At 42.2% G+C, this 18,892-nt stretch overlaps 1 protein-coding gene across 19 annotated transcripts in view; it reads left to right on the top strand.

Moving 5' to 3' along the window:
- Positions 1-18,892, top strand: part of PTCHD4 (patched domain containing 4) — a 265,479-nt gene that overhangs the window by 114,307 nt on the left and 132,280 nt on the right. The gene's annotated exons all lie outside the window — the stretch shown is intronic.

Raw genomic sequence — 18,892 nt, 5'->3', positions numbered from 1 at the left:
TTAGATGACCCTATTCATGTATTTTATTAACTGTTGCATTAATTTGTGATTATTGTTATTCATTGACATGTGTTATTACACTTTACTACAGGTTAGGTGGAAGATCACCAGGGAGTATACCATAGTGGAAAGGGTTGACAGATGGTTCCTGTCCAGTGTGTAGAGGTGTTATCCATTCATTTTGGTCTGCACTACAGGCCAGGAGTGTGATTCCCCTGCTTGCATACTTGCACGCACTTGTGCTGTCTCTCACTGAGCAAATGCAAGAATAAATAGGAGTGTAGTCACAGTAGCATAGGTAGTGGCAGTGGAGGCATGACTTAGCTTTGCCCCATACATATTCACCAGTTTCAGGTAGGTTTCAGTGAGAGTCTTCTTAGAGTTAAAGGCCAGTTTCAGGTAGGTTTGTATTGGATACAGCTAAGCTGTCCGTCTGCTGCCACTACCAGTGTTCTTGCAGCTACACTGCTATATATACTTGCACTAGCTTAGTGAGAGCTAGCATGAGTATGTGTATGCAAACAAGGGAGTCACACCCCTAGCTCATAGGGGACATATCCTAAATCTCTTGAAGCATTGGGTCTTTGAGGTGCCATTATGCTAAAAAATGTCTGTCAGTTCTGGTGGGAAACACCTAATTATGCCAGAGTAGGGTCTATAGGTTAGCAGGCTGATGTCGTTGGACTTGTGCATAGATTCACAGTCTAAATGCATAGATTCAAAGGATTTCATTTTTTGTCCATCTGAAATGAAATGGGGGTAGTATGTCTACTCCACCACTCACATTTGGCCACTTGGTTTGTTGTGCACAGACATCCATATCCAAATCCTGGCATTGCTTTCTTGGGTTCTGTCATAAACAGATAGTTAAGGGTTAAGGTCTCTTCCCTGGAAAGGGTTAACAAGCTCAGTAACCTGAGAAACACCTGACCAGAGGACCAATCAAGAAACAGGATAATTTGAAATCTCTGTGGAGGGAAGCTTTTGTCTGTGTTCCTTGTTTGCTCAGAGTTCTCTTTTTGGATCTAAGAGAGACCAGTCATGTCCCCAAGTTCTCCTGGAGTAGTTTCTACTATTTAATAGTGAGTATTAATTAGAAAGGCGGATTAGTCTTTTAAGTTGCTTTCTATATTTGCAATTGTGTGTTGGCTGAAGGAAATTCTTTATTCCTGTTTTTCTTTTTTACTGAAAAATAAAGGAGGGGGGATTCTCTCCAGAGATTGATAAGTTTAGACCCTGTATTGTTCCATCTTGGATTACAGAGACAAGTTACTTTCTTTTTTATTCTTTAATAAATTCTTTTCTTTTCTTTGGACTTGGTTAATTTCTTCTCTTGTGAAGATTCAAGGGAAGGGGAGGGGGAGGTGAGTCCCTCTTTGTGTTGGGTCAAGGATTTGACTCGGTGTAATCTCTCCAGAGTGGCTAGGAGAGAGGGAGGGGGGAAGTGGGCTGCTTCCCTGTGTGTAGAGATTCAGGGACATTGAATCTGTGTTCCCCAGGGAAAGTTGGGGGAACAGGCAGTGTGTCAGACACTTAGAAAACTGACTGGTGGCAGCGTAGTAGATCTAAACTAGGATTTTTAGTTTAGAGGGAAACCAAGGCAGGTCCCCACTTTGGAACCCAACAGCTCTAAGTGGGGGTGAGACCTATGACAGGTTCCAAAGAGAGCTGAGAGGTTCTCTCCTGGCTTCACCGGGCACACGAGCAAAGATAAAATATCACTGATGGTCTGATTTGAGGTTCACTAATGCAAACACATGCTGCTATCAGGCTTCCGACACCATTTTCCACAAGCCAGGACACATGTCTTAGTGTGATGACTAAAAGCTCAACAAAGCTACAAGACATTATGCGCTGATAGTTTTGAATATGTCAACTTACCATTATTAGCATGTTGCACTGGGCTACTTTGATCAGCAACAGCATATTATCTTCATTGCAGTGATCTATTTAGGTTTAGGGTTTACCTGAATTTCAGTTGGCTCCCTGGCTAATATTAAATATTTTCTCTTTATGTATTGGTTGGTTCATCTAAGCTAACTGATTTTTGATTGCATCTTTTTTATGCTGCATTATTGTGCACTCACTTATGATGATAATCACTGGCTATGGCTATTGCTATTAGCCAACCAAATGATACAATAGACTTAAGTCATAGAGCCAGCTAATAGACTCATATAAGTTTTAGAACCGGAAGGGGCCTCAGTAAGTGATCTACTCCAGTCCCCTGCACTCAAGGCAGGACTAAGTAATAACTAGACCATTCCTGACAGGTGTTTGTCTAGCCTGTTCTTAAAAACTTACAATGATGGAGATTCCATCGGGTCCCTGGGCATTTTTTTCCAGTGCTTAACTACCCTGATAGGAAGTTTTTCCTAATGTCTAACCTAAACCTCCCTTGTCTGCAATTTAAGCCCATTGCTTCTTGTCCTGTCCTCAGAAGCTAAGCGAACAATTTTTACCCTCCTCCTTGTAGCACCCTTTTATGTACTTGAAAACTGTTATGTCCTCCCTTAGTCTTCTCTTCTCCAATCTAAACAAACCCATTTTTTTCAATCTTTCCTCATAGGGTCATGTTTTCTAGACCTTTAATCATTTTTATTGCTCTCCTCTGGACGTTCTGCAATTTGTCCACATCTTTCCTCAAGTGTGACACCCAGAACTGGACACAATAATAATATGTGTGTCCTAGCATTGTTCCCAGACATAATACAAGAATTATTTGTATTTGCTTGGTAAGGCATGAACCGGAGTCCAATGAAGTGTTCTTGGAGCACTGTTTCTGGTCACCTGTTCTTAGGCCAAAATAGTACACGGCTGCCAGTCTTTAGTAGTGCAATTCTTGAAATGCCCATACAACAATAAATTCAGTAACAGAATTTGCTTACGAGATCATGTCAATGCAAAATAATCCTGTGACAGGATTATGGTCGTCTGCTGCAATAAAAAATCCAACAAGAAGCTGATGTCAAGATGGAGGCAGACATTTAGTCTCAGGGCAGCATAATCTATTATCCTTTCAGATTCTCTTTTTCCAATTTCTTTACTTCCATTATGCCAAATGAATAAATATGGTGAAAAAATGAGAGATCCAGTTAGCCAACAGAAGCCAGCTCCGTCTGATGGGCGCACTGATGCTGAAGCTCACTTTAGTATATCTCTTTATTGAAAAGCTGCATTATTTCGACTCACTGGCAGAACGGACTTGGGAGATGCTTTAGACCAGAGTTTCTCACCTTTTTGATACCATGGACTGGCTTGCTGTCTTCCGAAACTATGTCAGAGAGATCTCTGTGACTGGCACCAATCCACAGACCAGCCATTGAGATACACTTCTTTAGACAAGCAGAAACCACTTTAGCCATTCGTCACAGAGTCTGCTCACCACTAGTGCACCTCCTCCTGGTTACTCTGGGGAACAGCTGATTCCAGGTCCAACACCGCCGTTCCACCTGTCCCTGCACACCTGCCTTCTCTTCCTGGCTCTCACTGTGGCAAGATGCTCTGTGTTCATGGCTTAGCCCTCCAGCCAAGTCACGTGTCCTCCCCTTCCAGGGTATGGAAGTCTTCTCTTATGAATGGGCTCAGGAAATCTCCCTGTTTGCAGCCCAGATGCTGCCACTTCCCTAGTGGCTGATGGAGGAATCCAGGCCTCTCTTCTACTCCAGGTTCCAGCTCAGGGACCCTCTAACCAGCAGCCAAGATCTGTTCCATTTTGGACCTTATTGCCTTCTTCCTGAGCCTTTCCTAACATTCTGGCTCCCCTACGTCCTCCCAGGGAGTAAGTGTAGGCTGCCTTGACTCTGTAGCCCACAAACTCACCTCCCTTTTCTGCAGCCCCCCGTCTGCTGCCAACGTCCTGGGTTTATAAATTTAGCTCCTTCCCCCTCAGCTAGACTCCCTCATCAGTGAGCCACAGGATTATGTAAGCCACCTGATTCCCCTCAGCTGTGGCCTGTCTGGTTAGTTGGCCCCCTTCAAGGCAAGTGTGGGGTGAGTACTCCAACACACCATTTCAGATGGAATTCACCTGTGATAATAGGGGGCAAGGAAAGCTCTCAGCATAGAAGAAATGCCATCATCTCACTGATGTGTGGAGTGGATAAGCAAAAGGCTTCTGCATCCCTACTACGTGGCAAAATTAGAGTCTCTGTTCAGCAGAGGTGTGTGGTGGCAAATGGAAGTGAATTGTGGGCATGGCCAATTGGGTGTATGTTTATTCAGATAAATGGCCACAGATAACCGTGAATGGAATGAGCAGAGGCCGTAACTGCATTTCAGACTTGCTTGTGAGTTAGAAGTAGATTCCACAACCCCTTCAATCTCTCAGTATTGCCCCCTACAGACATTGTGGGAGGAGGGGAGGAATTCATGCATTATTTTTTGAGTGACAACAGCATGCCTGGCACTGAGCAAGACCTAGTGGAAAGGATGGTCCTTGCTTGAGGACCTTACAGCCTCGAAAACTGAGATCTCCCATAAAGCACTGGATGATCAGGAAATGAAACAACACAGAGAGTTGCAGAGGGGTTTGGTTTTGGTTTTTATTCAGTGTGGTATTTAACAGATTCAACTTGTGTAATCAGTGGACTAGCACTGACAGGCTACACAGAAGAGATGTGTCTTGAGAATGGACCTGCAAGAGGCGAAGGTTGCTGCAGTTGCACTTAGATAGGGAAGGCATTTCAGAAGCACCATGGAAGAAGGCACAGAAATCACCATGAGAGGGGGATACTGAGGATATGCTTAGCCTCATTCAGACTTTGTTTATCTCACTGTGGAGCCCCACCCCATTCATCAACTAACTAAAGTCAAATGTCCTCCAGAAAATGGGCAGCGTGAACTTTTTATATAAATAAGACAACTGCTGGCAAGTTTCCTGCATGGAGCAAATTGGGAGTCCCTCCATCTGGTCTTCCTCTTCTACGGCCTCATTTCGCTATCACAATCCTCAGTCCCTTCCTCCTCAAAGGCGAATGGCACTATGTTAACATCTTTGTAGTCCTCTTTTCTCCTGTTAGGAGAATAGCCAAGACATGTATCCACCACAGGTGAAAACCCCTCTCTAGATGCACTGATCTAATCTCTGGACATCAGCCTGTGCTGTGTCTTGTGCAATCAACAGGAAACCCCCAAGTCCCTGACTGTTTGCTTTCCTCAGTCAAAGTGTGCAAAATACACTGTAATTTCTCCACAGCCGATTGCTGTGGTCAGCTACTAGTAGAAAAGCCAACTTGTGAAGATGAGGCTGTGCTAATGGTGCCCGTTTGAGGACTATCCCCTGGTATGGGGCCCAATTGTAGCTCTTTAGTAGATTCCTTTGGCCATCCATTGCTGTCTAACTGGATCATTGTGTGTGCCAATGACCTATAAAGCCAGCTACCCATAATACAATGCTTAATTAACACAAAGAGGGACCGAATTGCTGAAAGGTTCCCCAGCTCCCAGTCAGAGCCATGACATGGAAGTAATTACCGGGATATGGCCATATCCTTCTCAACTAGGATTCCATCCATGGTGCACCTATGGATTTGCTTGTGACAGTGAATGCAGGGAATGGTGATAAGTGACATAAAACTGGAGATCTATACATTCAGTAAAGATACTTCATAACTACATGAAATATTGACATTCATTGGACAAGAATGGTGCTTAACAGTACAATAGAAATGTAGAGCTGGAAGGGACTTTGAGAGATTTTCTAGTTCAGCTCCCTACTGAGGCAGGGCAAAGTATACCTACACCATCCCTGACAGGTGTTTGTCTAACCTGTTCTTAAACACCACCAATGATGGGGATTCCACAACCTCTCTTCAAAGCTATGCTGTTAAACTACCCTTAGAGTTAGGAAGTTTTTCCTAATATCAAACCTAAATTTCCCTTACTGCTGATTAAGCCCAGTCCTACCTTCACTGGACACAGAGAACCATCCTCTCCATAACAGGCCTTAATACTTTTGAAGACTAATAGGTCCCACCTCAGTCTTCTTTCCTCAAGACTAAATTTACCCAATTTTCAACCTTTCATCACAGGTCAGGTTTTCTAACCCATTTACCATTTTTTGTTGCTATCCTCTGGACTTCCTCCATTTCCCCAAATCATTCCTAAAGTGAGGCACACAGAACTGGACACAAGAATTTACCTGAGGCCCCACCAGTGCTGAGTAGTAGAATAGAACAATTACCTCCCATGTCTTACAGATGACACTCTTAAAAATACACCTGAATCCCCCTTTTGGCTCTGGCTTAGTACTTGTATGATATGCAAACAGAAGAGAGGAACCTGCACAGTCTTTGAACGGTTCCAAAGTTTCTGTCACTAGTGCTGGGTTTGTGGTGCTGCTGGTAGGAGCCCAATTCCTTCTGCTGTGCTAAAGAATAAATCGATTTGGCAGTGGTTCCAGTGAGACAAGTGGTTAACCACACTAACGCAGTGGCTACCACACTTAAACTCACAAATAATTCAGACTCACACAAACAATTTAAAACAATAACCATAAACTTTATATAAAGATCTGATTTAGGAAAAAATGTAAACCCAATAAGAATAAATGATTAAAATAATTAGAGATATTAATACTACCTTCTTCTTTTTTTTTTACCAAAATCTATGCTGACACGCACACTAGGTCCTGTATCCACATGCTCCCCAATATTCTTAAACGAAAGTGTCTCCCTCACTTAGTTCCATCTCTCCCCCACACCTTAGGTACTCAGGTGGTGCACATGGAGATACACTGCAGGCTTGTAAGGAGATGCTGCTAGAAACACACTTTATTATGCTGTAAAAGCAGCAGAGTGTCCTGTGGCAACTTATAGACTAACAGAAGTTTTGGAGCATGAGCTTTCGTGGGTGAATACCCACTTCGTCAGATGCATGTGACGAAGTGGGTATTCACCCATGAAAGCTCATGCTCCAAAACGTCTGTTAGTCTATAAGGTGCCACAGGACTCTTTGCTGCTTTTACAGATCCAGACTAACATGGCTACCCCTCTGATACTTTATTATGCTGGGAACTGGAAATGCAGATCTTGATGATCCAGGTGGCTGAAAACCCTTGCACAGATGCAATGTGCCTTAATAATGCACAATTAACCACTAACTGTCTAACTATAATACAGGATACTCACTCAGGGTCCTTTTCTGGCTGTGGGACCAAGAGATTGGTGCAGGCAAGCAGGTCCTCCCTGGGTATTGTTGGATAGAGATTAACCATCTGCTCTCTTCTGTAACTGTGCTGACAGTCTTCAAAGATTGGAACCCACGAGTTCAGATGCAAACAGGTCAGGATCTCTGGATCCAAACTCCGGAATCCGGTGTATGCTGGCTTCAAGGCAAGCAGACTGCAGGTGGTGGCAAAAGAGAAGTGTCATCTCCTCCTGTTTCTGGCAGGCAGGCTGCAGGAGAAATGGATTGTTTCCTAGTGTGGCTTTTTAGCAGGCTGAGGGAAAAGACAGGCCATTGGCTGGGCCTGGAAGTACTGCAGTCAGGCCAGGTGCGCAGGGCCTGAAAATGCCACGTGGTCAGGTTGTAGGCAGACCTTCCCTCTCTGCTTGACAGCTAGTCAATGGAGGCAAAGTAGGGCTATTCATAGTCTTCCCTCCCGCTTTCCCAGGCATCCTGGACTCTTTCGCAGGATCAGATACTGCTTGCAGTGCTTCCCAGCTCTCTTCTGTCCTCTAATTGGCTGCTAGTGACTGCTGTTGTCTTCCTGCTGGTTGAAGAAGGAGGATTGCCATGGTGATTGGGGGCTCATGACACCCCCATTCCCTGCAGGTGTCTGGGGGAAGTCAACAGTGCAGGATTCTGTATCTTCGACCCCATGGGGGCCCCGAAGGTCATTTCTGCTCTCTCCAGCTTCTGTACCTCTTGAGTTGCATGGCTGCCTGCCTCGCTGAGGGCTATGTCTTTGCTCTCAGTTTCTTTTATTACTTGAGTCTGTCTGCTCATTTCTACACGTTCTTTTGTTATATTTCACTTACCCCAAATAACCAGAAAATAAATAAAAGTGTAATCTTTCTTTGACTGTTCCCAGCCTTCTCATGTAATAATCACTTACAAATCTATTATATGAGTGCTTGAAGTGTAAACCTTAGTCAAATAGCAAGCTCTGTGTAAACCCTACGCCAATGTGATGATCTGGGGTTTCATCCACAGCAGCAAGGAGTTCTGTCACCACCTGCCCTAAAACCCTGAGCTCTGCGCTGTGCTCTGTGCTGTGCCGCTTTGGCTCAGAGCCCTGACACGAGCACCCAGCTCACAGCATAATGGCCTCACCCTGGCTACCACCAGCCCAGTTACTCTGTACAGAGTGATCTCAACAACCCTTCCTGTCCCAGTTCCTCATACTGGACACTCACAGAGGTAACACCAAGTTCACTCCTCCAAAGAGCCAGTATCCACAACAGTTTGTTAGTTGAACTGGGGTAAAACACCACACATTTATACATAGCACTGAGATGGTTTGTAGTAAAACGAAGAATAAGTGTATTAACAAATATCAGCGGGGTAGCCGTGTTAGTCTGGATCTGTAAAAAGCAACAGAGTCCTGTGGCACCTTATAGACTAACATGTATTGGAACATAAGCTTTCGGGGGTGACAAAGTGGGTATTCACCCATGAAAGCTCATGCTCCAATACAGCTGTTAGTCTATAAGGTGTCACAGGACTCTTTGTTATATTAACAAAGAATATAGATTTAAGTCATTGCAAGCAAGAATGAAAGAGATATGAAAGAGTTACAAACAAAACAAAAATAACATACTTTCTAATGTCTAAAACTTAATTCTAGCAAGATATAGCTTTGCCTAACAGTCTTTTACTCACATCAAGTTGTCAGCCATGTTTAGAAGACCCATTTTCATAGCTACAAAGCATTGGCTTCTTGGTTCTTCCAGGTGATGGATACCCCAAAGTCTTTCTACATTTCCTTAAATCCCCAAAGTTTATCTTTGTCTTCAAAGTCAGGAAGCCCTCCTGGCAGATCAGTTTTCTGTATCTACCAGGGAGCCAATGCCAAGTTAATTTTGCAGTCTTTTCTGATTTACAATGTAAGTGATCTTCCTGCAATCTCCAATGCAAATGATAGTCCATTGAGCCTGTCCCTTGCCATATCTGGCTCAGTTTGAAATTGAGTCAAATTGGTATTTGCCTTTCTCCTTTGCTTGGAAAAATGATGATGATTTGCTTCCTTCATTTGTTTACAGACTCCAAAACACAGCATCGGAGAATTTCACATACAGTGCTGTTACACACATTTTGCCATGCTATTAATGGCCAGCATGCCATTTAGTTTTGAAATGATATATTGTAAAATGTCGTTTCAATAAGTATTGTGACAACAGTGTGTGAGATGTATTAAGCTTGTCAGGCTACCTGAGATTTATTGTTACATAGAATTTTAGAAGATTAGGATTGGAAGAGACCTCAGGAGGTCATCTAATCCAAACCCCTGCTCAAAGCAGGCCCAACCCCAACTAAATCATCCCAGCCAGGGCTTTGTCAAGCCAGGCCTTAAAACCTCTAAGGATGGAGATACATACTAGGAGCAAAGAGTCCTGTGGCACCTTATAGACTAACAGACGTTTTGGAGCATGAGCTTTTGTGGGTGAATACCCACTTCGTCGGATGCATCCCCATGTATTCACCCACGAAAGCTCATGCTCCAAAACGTCTGTTAGTCTATAAGGTGCCACAGGACTCTTTGCTGCTTTTACAGATCCAGACTAACACGGCTACCCCTCTGATACTTGATACATACTAGGGAGTCCCTTGCCATCTAGCATTGGGGTGCTTGAAGGGTCACACTCTTCTCTTGGAGAACAGCCCCCTTACTAAGGGTGGTAGCAGGGCTACACACCAAAGAATGATATTAGCTGTTTTGGTATCTGCATCACATTGTTGACTCATATTAAATTTGTGACCCATTATAACCCCCCGATCCTTTTCAGCAATACTACTCTACTACCAAGTCAGCTAGTCCACATTTTGTAGTTGTGCATTTGATTTTTCCTTCCTAACAGTAGTCTCACATGACATTCTCATAAATAAACTAGGGAAATATAGCCTGCTATATGGTGGGTGTACATCTGGTTGGAAAACCATACTCGGAGAGTAGTTATCAATGGTTCACAGTCAAGCTGGAAGAGCATATTTAGTGGGGTCCCATGGGGATCTATCCTGTGTCCAATTCTATTCAATATCTTCATAAATGATTTGGATAATGGCATAGAGAGTATACTTATAAAATTTATAGATAATACCAACTGGGAGGGGATGCAAGTGCTTTGGAGGACAGGATTAGAATTCAAAATGATCTTGATAAAATGGAGCATGATTTCACTTTACAAAAACCATTTTGACTCTTCCCCAAGATATCATGTTTATCTGTGTGTCTGATAATTCTGTTCTTTACTCTAGTTTCAACCAATTTGACTGGTACAGAAGTTAGTCTTATCAGTCTGTAATTGCTAGAATCTTCTCTAGAACCATTTTTTAAAAATTGGTGTCACATTAGTTATCCTCTAGTCATCTAGTACAGAGGCTGATTTAAATGATAGGTTACATACCACAGTTAGAAGTGCTGCAATTTCACATTTGCGTTCCTTCAGAACTCTTGAGGCCAAGGGAACATCTGCTTCAGTATGGGCTGTATAAGTCCACCCTAACCTCTGGGTAATTACTCACGTAGCTACTCCAGTACTAGAGCAAGCTAGATAGTAAAGCTAGTCCTGTGATTGGAATGTGGTGTAGACATGCCCTATAATATTCTATGAATGTTTTAAAGGCTCAAGCCAACCATGAACTGACAGGGATTGGAAACAAACTTCCATTTCAGCTAAATCATTCCATAATAGTCCATTACAGGTTTTCTTTACACCTTCCTCTGAAATGCCTGGGACTGGTCATTGTTGAAAACAGGATTCTTGCTTCAATGGACCAGGATTCTGATCCAGTATGACAATTCCTGTGCTGGTAAAGGGCAACCTCGACTATTATTAACCACAATTCTGGTGTTGTACTCAAGTAAATCCCTTTTATGACTGTTCTCAACTGTATGAAAATAGACTCAGATTACACTTATCTAAATGATCCTCAAAGATAGGTATTCTTCTGGGAAGATGGAAATCAAGTCTGTTAGATCCAATTGCGAGACCTGACTTACTGCTCAAGCTTACAAATTATTGTTCAGCAGCAAAGGAACAGTATTAAACTACAGTATATGAAAGATTTTAAAACTCGTTTATAGGCCAACATACAGCAAGGCTGATCAGCAAGAACAAATGAAAAGAGAATGTAACAGTGTTACATTGTTCTAACAAAGTTAATAATAAAACTGCACATTGATTTTTTTTTAATGTCCCTTAGCCTGAAACAGCAATATCTAGGGGGAAAAGGCACAAATTCTCCAAATTGCTGTATCATTCTGCCATTCTGTCAGTACAGTTTGCTCTGGAGCTTCCAGGATATATAGACAGTGTTCAGCTCCCTGTGTGTAATTAAGAGTATGTGAATGTGTGTGAATTTGGATTGCACGTGTTGCAATTCTTATCATTAATACGTGGTATTACCATGACACCAGTTCAACCATAAATTCCTTTATTAAATCCAAAGGCCAAATGATATTTGTACTGTTGCTCTAAATATGTCTAAAAAGCCTAAAATATAAGCAGCAACAAAGACGTATGCATCTGATGAAGTGGGTATTCACCCACGAAAGCTCATGCTCCAATACATCTGTTAGTCTATAAGGTGCCACGGGACTTTTTGTTGCTTTTTACACCATGGCTAACCCTCTGATACTAAAATATAAGCAGTTACTACATCTATACACTAATCAACTTTCAAAAGTATTTGATCAAAATAGTTACCAATGTACTAGACGGGGATGCTCCCATTTGGACAGGCAGGTTCTAGTAATGAACTCTCTAACAGCTCACCTTCTTACACCCATTAACAAATCAGTGATATCATTGCCAGTTGCTGATTTCAGCTAAGAAAAAGTGTGAGGTCATCTGAGATTGACCCTTTACTTTGGCCTGCAGTAATCAAGGGAGCCCTTTTCCAATATAACATTGGCATTTAAGGTCACTATAAGTGTGTAACACCTTTGTCAGTTAGAACCAGTATGTAATGGGTCTTCAAAATTTTAGAGGCCTCTCTTCCCAGAAACCTTCTGTTTCTCATTATCCACATTTCAAGCTTAGCATCCTCCCAAAACTTGCAAGATGCCACACACCTCCTATTTTTCAAGGCCTCAGTACCTTTTTCTTAACCACCTATATTTTATTTAAACGTCAAGGCATATTTTTAACCAAGGTAATTTAACTTTTTATATGCCTACAGCATGCTAGGCTAAAATGTATGGGCTCAAAACCATTTATTCCCCCCGTTTTTCCCCCCTCCCAGTGAACTCTTGGATTCAGGTATAATGGATCTGAACCAGCTGTGGTGTGGGTTTTGGTTTTGAAAATATAAAAAAAGACTGAGTTTTTGAAATACCATATCCACCCAGGGTTTAGCCCATCTCTGTTTCAAATGAAACATATTTCAGATAAAATGAGATTTGGATCCAAAGCACCACATATTTTTTGGATTTACAAAACCAAAACTCAGCTGATGAAGCCTTGTAAAAGCAAACTCTCATCACCTCTGGCTTATGCCCATCTTTAATTCCAGATTTCTAATGAACTCCTGTTTTCTTTGAAGAATTCTTTCAGGACGCACATGATACAACATTTGTGCATGTCTGCATGTGATTTTCTTATTGTGAATGTATTCAGTCATTTTTGAGGAGGTAGCCAATACTATGATGAGTCTGATGTAAATATATAGACAAGATCTCTTTAACTATTGGTCTATTCAACTTTTGTTTTGTCTGTAGATCATATATAATCACTTGACTGTTGTACATCTGATGTCCCCTTCTTATCAGTAGGAAGTTTCTGTTGTCCAGTCAAGAGGGTAGACTAAGCAACTCCCACCATTATTAATGACACTAAATTAGTACAAGCTGTTGTCTAACAAAGCTGGGAACCCTAACCTTCACCCATGCCATCATCTTTATAATACAGGTAAGGTCTGATTTTCACTAGTGTTGAGCACCAAAAACTTCCACTGAAGTCTGTAGGAGTTGTGGGTTCTCAGCACTTATGAAAAAATGGGCTAATGGATTCCATTTAGCAAGGAATTTGTAGCCTAAGAGCCAAATCCCTAGTTGGTGTAAATGGGCATAGGTCCATTGACTACACTTTTGTAAATGTAGAAATAATGGTCTCTCACTGTTCCACCAAATCAGTTCTTCATGTTTTCTTGTTTTTAACCTATGTCCTAGTCCCAGTCCTTCTCAACTGTCCATTGTATTTTATAGTTATCCCACAGGAGCAAGGCATAGTAAATTAATGTTTGTAAAGCATTCGGGGACTTTCAGCTAATAGATGCTACATAAATGCAAATTATTGTCTATAATAATGAATTTTATAGTAGTGCCAAGAGATTCCCAATCATAATCAGGCCTCAATGTATTAAAGATCCACAAACACCTATTAAGACACAGTCTCTTTCCTGAAAAGAAGACAGATGCCAAATGACAAGGAAGAGGTTGGGAAAAAGCCATAATCAAATAAAGGGGAAGGATGGTGTGATGATTAGGCCACTGACCTAGGACTCAAGAGTTCTAAGTTTAATTCCCTGCTCTGTGTCACACACATCCTGTGGGACTAAGGGCAAGACACTTAGGCCTGGTCTACACTGGGGGTGGATCGACCTAAGATATGCAACTTCAGCTACGAGAATAGCATAGCTGACGTTGACGTATCTTAATTCGACTTACCTCACGTCCTCACGGTGCGGGGTCGATTGCTGCGGCTCCCTCATCGACTTTGCTTCCACCTCTCACTGAGCTGGAGTTCAGCAGTTGATGGGAGAGCAATCGGGGATCGATTTATCCCATCTGCACTACATGCAATAAATCAGTCCCTGATAGATTGATTGCAACCCGCCAATCCGGCGGATAGTGTAGATGTACCCTTAGTCTCTCTGTACTTTTGTTCCCCATCTGTAAAATGGGGATAATAGCACTTCCATTCCTCATGGGAATGTTGCAACAATAAGTATGTTAAAGTTTGCAAAGTGCTCAGATATGATGGCAGTTGGGGTCATATAAGTAGATAGATATATAGGATGATTTGTATATGAAATTTGCAATATTTTCCTAATAATTGTTGCTAGCAGAGCTGGAAGCATTGTCCATTATTAAGGTTGCCTGACATTTCCCAATGCAGAAGTCTGTTTTCAGGTGCTTGTAACTTTGCCAGACTTTAAGCATTTGGGCTGAAATTTTCCTTGCTGGGTGTCTGTCTCAAGCTGAAGTTTTGGGGAAATTTCAGCCAAAGCAATTTCACCCAAGATTCCTGAGTCTCATCATTCCTCTGCTGTCTGCAAATATCTTTGAAATCCACTGGCAAAGTTTCCCATCCCCCTCTACTACTGTTCCACGTAGCAGATGACAGCATACTACTGCTATTAGTTACTCTGTTAGCTTGAGTGGCAGAGGTCTGTGCAGTGGATTTAAAGATTCCAACACTACTGATGACCCATGATGGTGTTAATGTGAGGCCACCTGGTGGAATTTCTGGTTTTTTGTAGTTTGCTTTTTTAAAGACCTATGAAATCACACACAATAATTATGTTAAAAGAATATTATTAAGGTTGCAAAGTCAAGCACTCAAAAGTTAGGATGTTTGCCTTTGCAACCTTCCTTTGGACTCCTTGTATGTGTTCATTGTGATCAGGGAGTGACTGCAATGCTCAAGAGATACTGGAACACAAATACTGGAAGGGCTGCAAGACACCATTCTGACCCACCCCCCGCCAAAGCAAAAACAAACAAACAAACAAAAAAGTGCCTGAAAGGTCTTCTGAGGCATTCCAGCAGAACATGAGCAGTGATCATGATACAGTCTTTAATTATGTGATCACATGCTATTTTCTTCCCACAGGACTCCTACATTGTTCAATGCATAGTATGGACTGTGCTCACTGAATTGGTAGTTACTCCATATTTCTTTTTTATCCTCATCATTCCATGTGTGGGCCCATGTATTATTTAATGGCTGCCTGCTGTAATTAAAGACTGAAGCATACTTAATATGCACAAGGGAGCTGAATTAAGGCTGCACAGGCAACGTAACTTCTGGCATGTCCTAACTTTTGAGTGCTTGACTTTGCAACTTTAATAATGTTCTTTTAAAATAGGGGTTTTGTTTATTGTTGTGGTCAGGTCAGAGTTTGTGTGTGTGTGTGTGTGTGTGTGTGTGTGTGGTATAGGGTTTCTCAAACTGGGGTCGCTGCTTGTGTAGGGAAAACCCCTGGTGGCCCGGGCTGATGTGTTTACCTGCCCCGTTCACACGCCCAGCCGATCGTGGCCCCCACTGGCTGTGGATCGCTGCTCCGAGCCAATGGGAGCTGCTGGAAGCAGCGGACAGTAAGTCCCTCAGCCCGCGCCGCTTCCAGCAGCTCCCACTGGCCTGGAGCAGTGATCCGTGGCCAGTGGGAGCCGCGATCGGCCGGACCTGCGGACAGGGCAGGTAAACACATCAGCCCGGCCCGCCAGGGGCTTTCCCTACACAAGCAGCGACCCCTGTTTGAGAAACCCTGGTGTAGTAAATACATAAAGCAACAACCAAGTATCACCATGTGCCCCTCCAGCCATTTTTAACTGTCTGATTTCTTATTGGTATTGTGGTAGAGAGGTGGGTCTTAAAGAGGGATACAAAAAAGGGGTGATAGTGGCCTTATGGATGGTATTCCAAGTCTAAGGTTCAGAAGCTAGAGATGGAAGAGACTTACATTTTTAGGTTGCCTTGCTCATACTCCTGTCAATGTAGGTTTGTCCTTTATGATATATTCTTCAGTGTTTCCCTTGGTATAAATAACTCAAGGAAATTAGTTTACTGGGAGGGTGCAGCATAAGTACAGACCTGGCTGTAGTTTTAATAAGTTTCCACATTGTTTTTCCCCTTGCTGAAACTAACCCATTTACGTTGCACTTGGCCCTGGCAAAATAGAACTTACACATTTACAGTGACACCTGTCTTAGGCATCCTTTCAAGGAATGGACACAAATTGGTAGTTTAACAGAGGCAGCCTTCTCATGAAGAAGAAGCAGAATTGTTCTCGGGATACTTTGGACGGTATCTTGAGACATGAGTGTGTCTCATAAATGTGGTCTCTTGGGCAGGTTTTGCTGTATGGCATTTTTATCTTGAACACCCTTTGCAAACATGAATTAATGCTGAGTTCCAACCCCCCACCGAATTCGGTAAACAAATGGCATTATCCCGAGTTTACACATACAGAAGCCAAGACAAATGGAATAAACTTTCAGCCATGACAATAGCAGAGATAGGATTAAAACTCAGGACTTGCTGACAGTCATTCCTTTGCTCAGACCACTACACCATGCCTTTCTCGCCCACCTTTTTCTGGCTCTATATGTTTAAAAAAACATAATGTAATACTGTCATAGTGCATCATCTAAAGATCATTGCATTAAATGGAAAGATTCCAATGGACTTCCAAAGGCTTTGGATGGGGCCCATAGCAAGCACCATTATAACCAGTTTTAATTTACAATTCTGTAGCTTTGCATCAAAGAGTGTGTTATTACGGAAAACCTTATTTTGAGAGTGCAACATGCTTCTATTTTCAGAATATGCAGGGAACTGAAAATAAAGACCCGTTTGAAGAACTGAACATTCACAGTTGGTCTTTTATGGCAATCAGAAGCACAGTAACAACAGCTGAAGCGATGTGTTTTAATTTTTGCAGAAGCGATAAACACATGGCGTCGGAGAGGCTTTGTTTGATTTTCGCTCATCTGAGATGGCTTCCTCAGTCATTTCTACTTTTTTCAGCTGAATCGATATTTTCTCACTTGGAAAAGAAATCAAAGCCTGAACTCAAACTACCCACCCCCCACCCCCAAACACACACACATATTACTTCAGAGTTTTACTGCACGCTGCTCCCAGAAGTTGATCTTTGCAAGCTGTGTTGATCTTTTATTGTTTCATTCCTTAATCCTTTCAGGAAATGTATTTGTCACAAATATCACACGTCATTCTCAACAACTCAGAAAAAGAACCAGGCTTTTATTACACCACCGGGTGTATTACAGGGCATAATAACTAGAGTTTATTGGAAAATTGGAAAATAAATAAATAAATGGAAAGAAATGAGAACTTTTTCTTTTTTTCTAAATTTTTCAGACTTCCCAGTTTTTGACTGTGAAAAACGGAAACCCTAATTTTTTTCTGGTTTTTGAAAACAGAGAAAATATTCAGGTTTTTTTTTTTGAAAACCAAAAATGTTCAGTTTTTTTGTAAAACAAACAAAAAAGAAAAACCTGAAAATGTTGAATGAAATATTTAAGGTGGCCATTTTTTCATTTGAACAAAACAGGCTGATAAATTTTTCAGAACGTTTATTTTTGGTAAAAAAATTCTGGTTAAAAATATCACAGAGAATTCTGCAAACAACGAAAGGCCCTGGTCCAGCTCTGACATAAGGTAGAGGAGTCCTTAGTCTTATGTCAACTAGTTGTGGTCACTAAAAGGGACCGTATAACAGCTGGGAGTTGATGTAGCTCCACCCTGTCCCTTCTAAAGCTGGATGTGGACTATTTTTTCATCAGAATATTCAGGTTCACTGAAATTGAAGAGTTTCACGGGGACATGTCAATTTTGGTGAAATTTTTCAACAGGAAAAGTCAGAATGTTGCCTTTCATCAGCATTGTTTTGATTCATGTTGGTTTGACTTTTATATCACATTGAAACATTAATTTCAATCCTATATATTTTATATATATATGATTAAGTATATTTGTAATGGGGCATCTGTTCCATACAGAGCTGAAAGGGGTTAAGGTGACCAGACAGGGCAATTAACTGCACCAGGTACACCTGGAGGAGGAGCCAGGGAGTATGCCACTAATTAGAAGTAGGCTCAGCTGTGCAGGAACAGATGGAGCCAGTATAAAGCCCAGGAGCAGTGAGAAGCAAGGAGTGTGTAGGAAGGCAGGCTGTAGTTACTCCCTGAGTGGAGGAAATTGTGAGGCTGGCAAGCCCAGAGAGGGAGGAAGCCAGATAAGTAGGAAGAAACCCAGGGATACAGCAGCAAAGGGGTCAAACCATGTAGAGATCTTAGCTGCTTGTTATAGGGTCCCTGGGCTGGAACCCACTGTAGAGGGTAGGTCAGGGTTCCCCTGCCAGCCACTTGGAAGTGTCAAGGGCGTTGGGGATGCCAGCCAGCCAGTGGGTCTGGAAGGACTTTAAATTCTCTGGAAGCAGAGGACCTTAGTGACCTGGCTGAAGGGCGAAGCCATGAAGGGGAGACTGCAGATCTGAGAGTAAGCAGGGCTGCAGAGTGAGACAGGATGGGGGAAGACACCACCAGAGGGAGAGCACAAGCCTGGCAGCGCTGATTCCCAGGGTGGCCAGCAGGAGGCACCGCTAGCGGTGAGTGAACCCTGGGACAATATTATGTACATAATATTTCACTCTAATTTAAAACTCAAAATGAAATTAATTGAACCAACACTGTTGAAATGAAACTTTTTGACACTGGAAACCAAATATTTGAATGGTCCTTAATCTTTTTTTTTTCCCCTGAGTTTTCATTTGTGGGTGCTCCTATTTCTTTTTAAGAAGTGTCCTATATTAGTTTAGCTTAAATCTACTCCAGTTCAATTTAAACTAAGCCAAAATAAGCATAATGTAAAAGAAGTGTCAACACAGACTTTTTGCACCAGTTTAATTGTATCAGTTTCAAAATCACACACTAAGGCAGTGTAAGGTGTGCCCCCCTTGGAGGGCCTGGAGGAATGTTGGG

Source organism: Mauremys mutica, chromosome 3, assembly GCF_020497125.1.
Source record: "Mauremys mutica isolate MM-2020 ecotype Southern chromosome 3, ASM2049712v1, whole genome shotgun sequence".
In the NCBI taxonomy this organism is placed as follows: domain Eukaryota; kingdom Metazoa; phylum Chordata; order Testudines; family Geoemydidae; genus Mauremys; species Mauremys mutica.
Note: the sequence above shows the minus strand (reverse complement) of the source record. Positions and strands in the feature narration are given on the sequence as shown.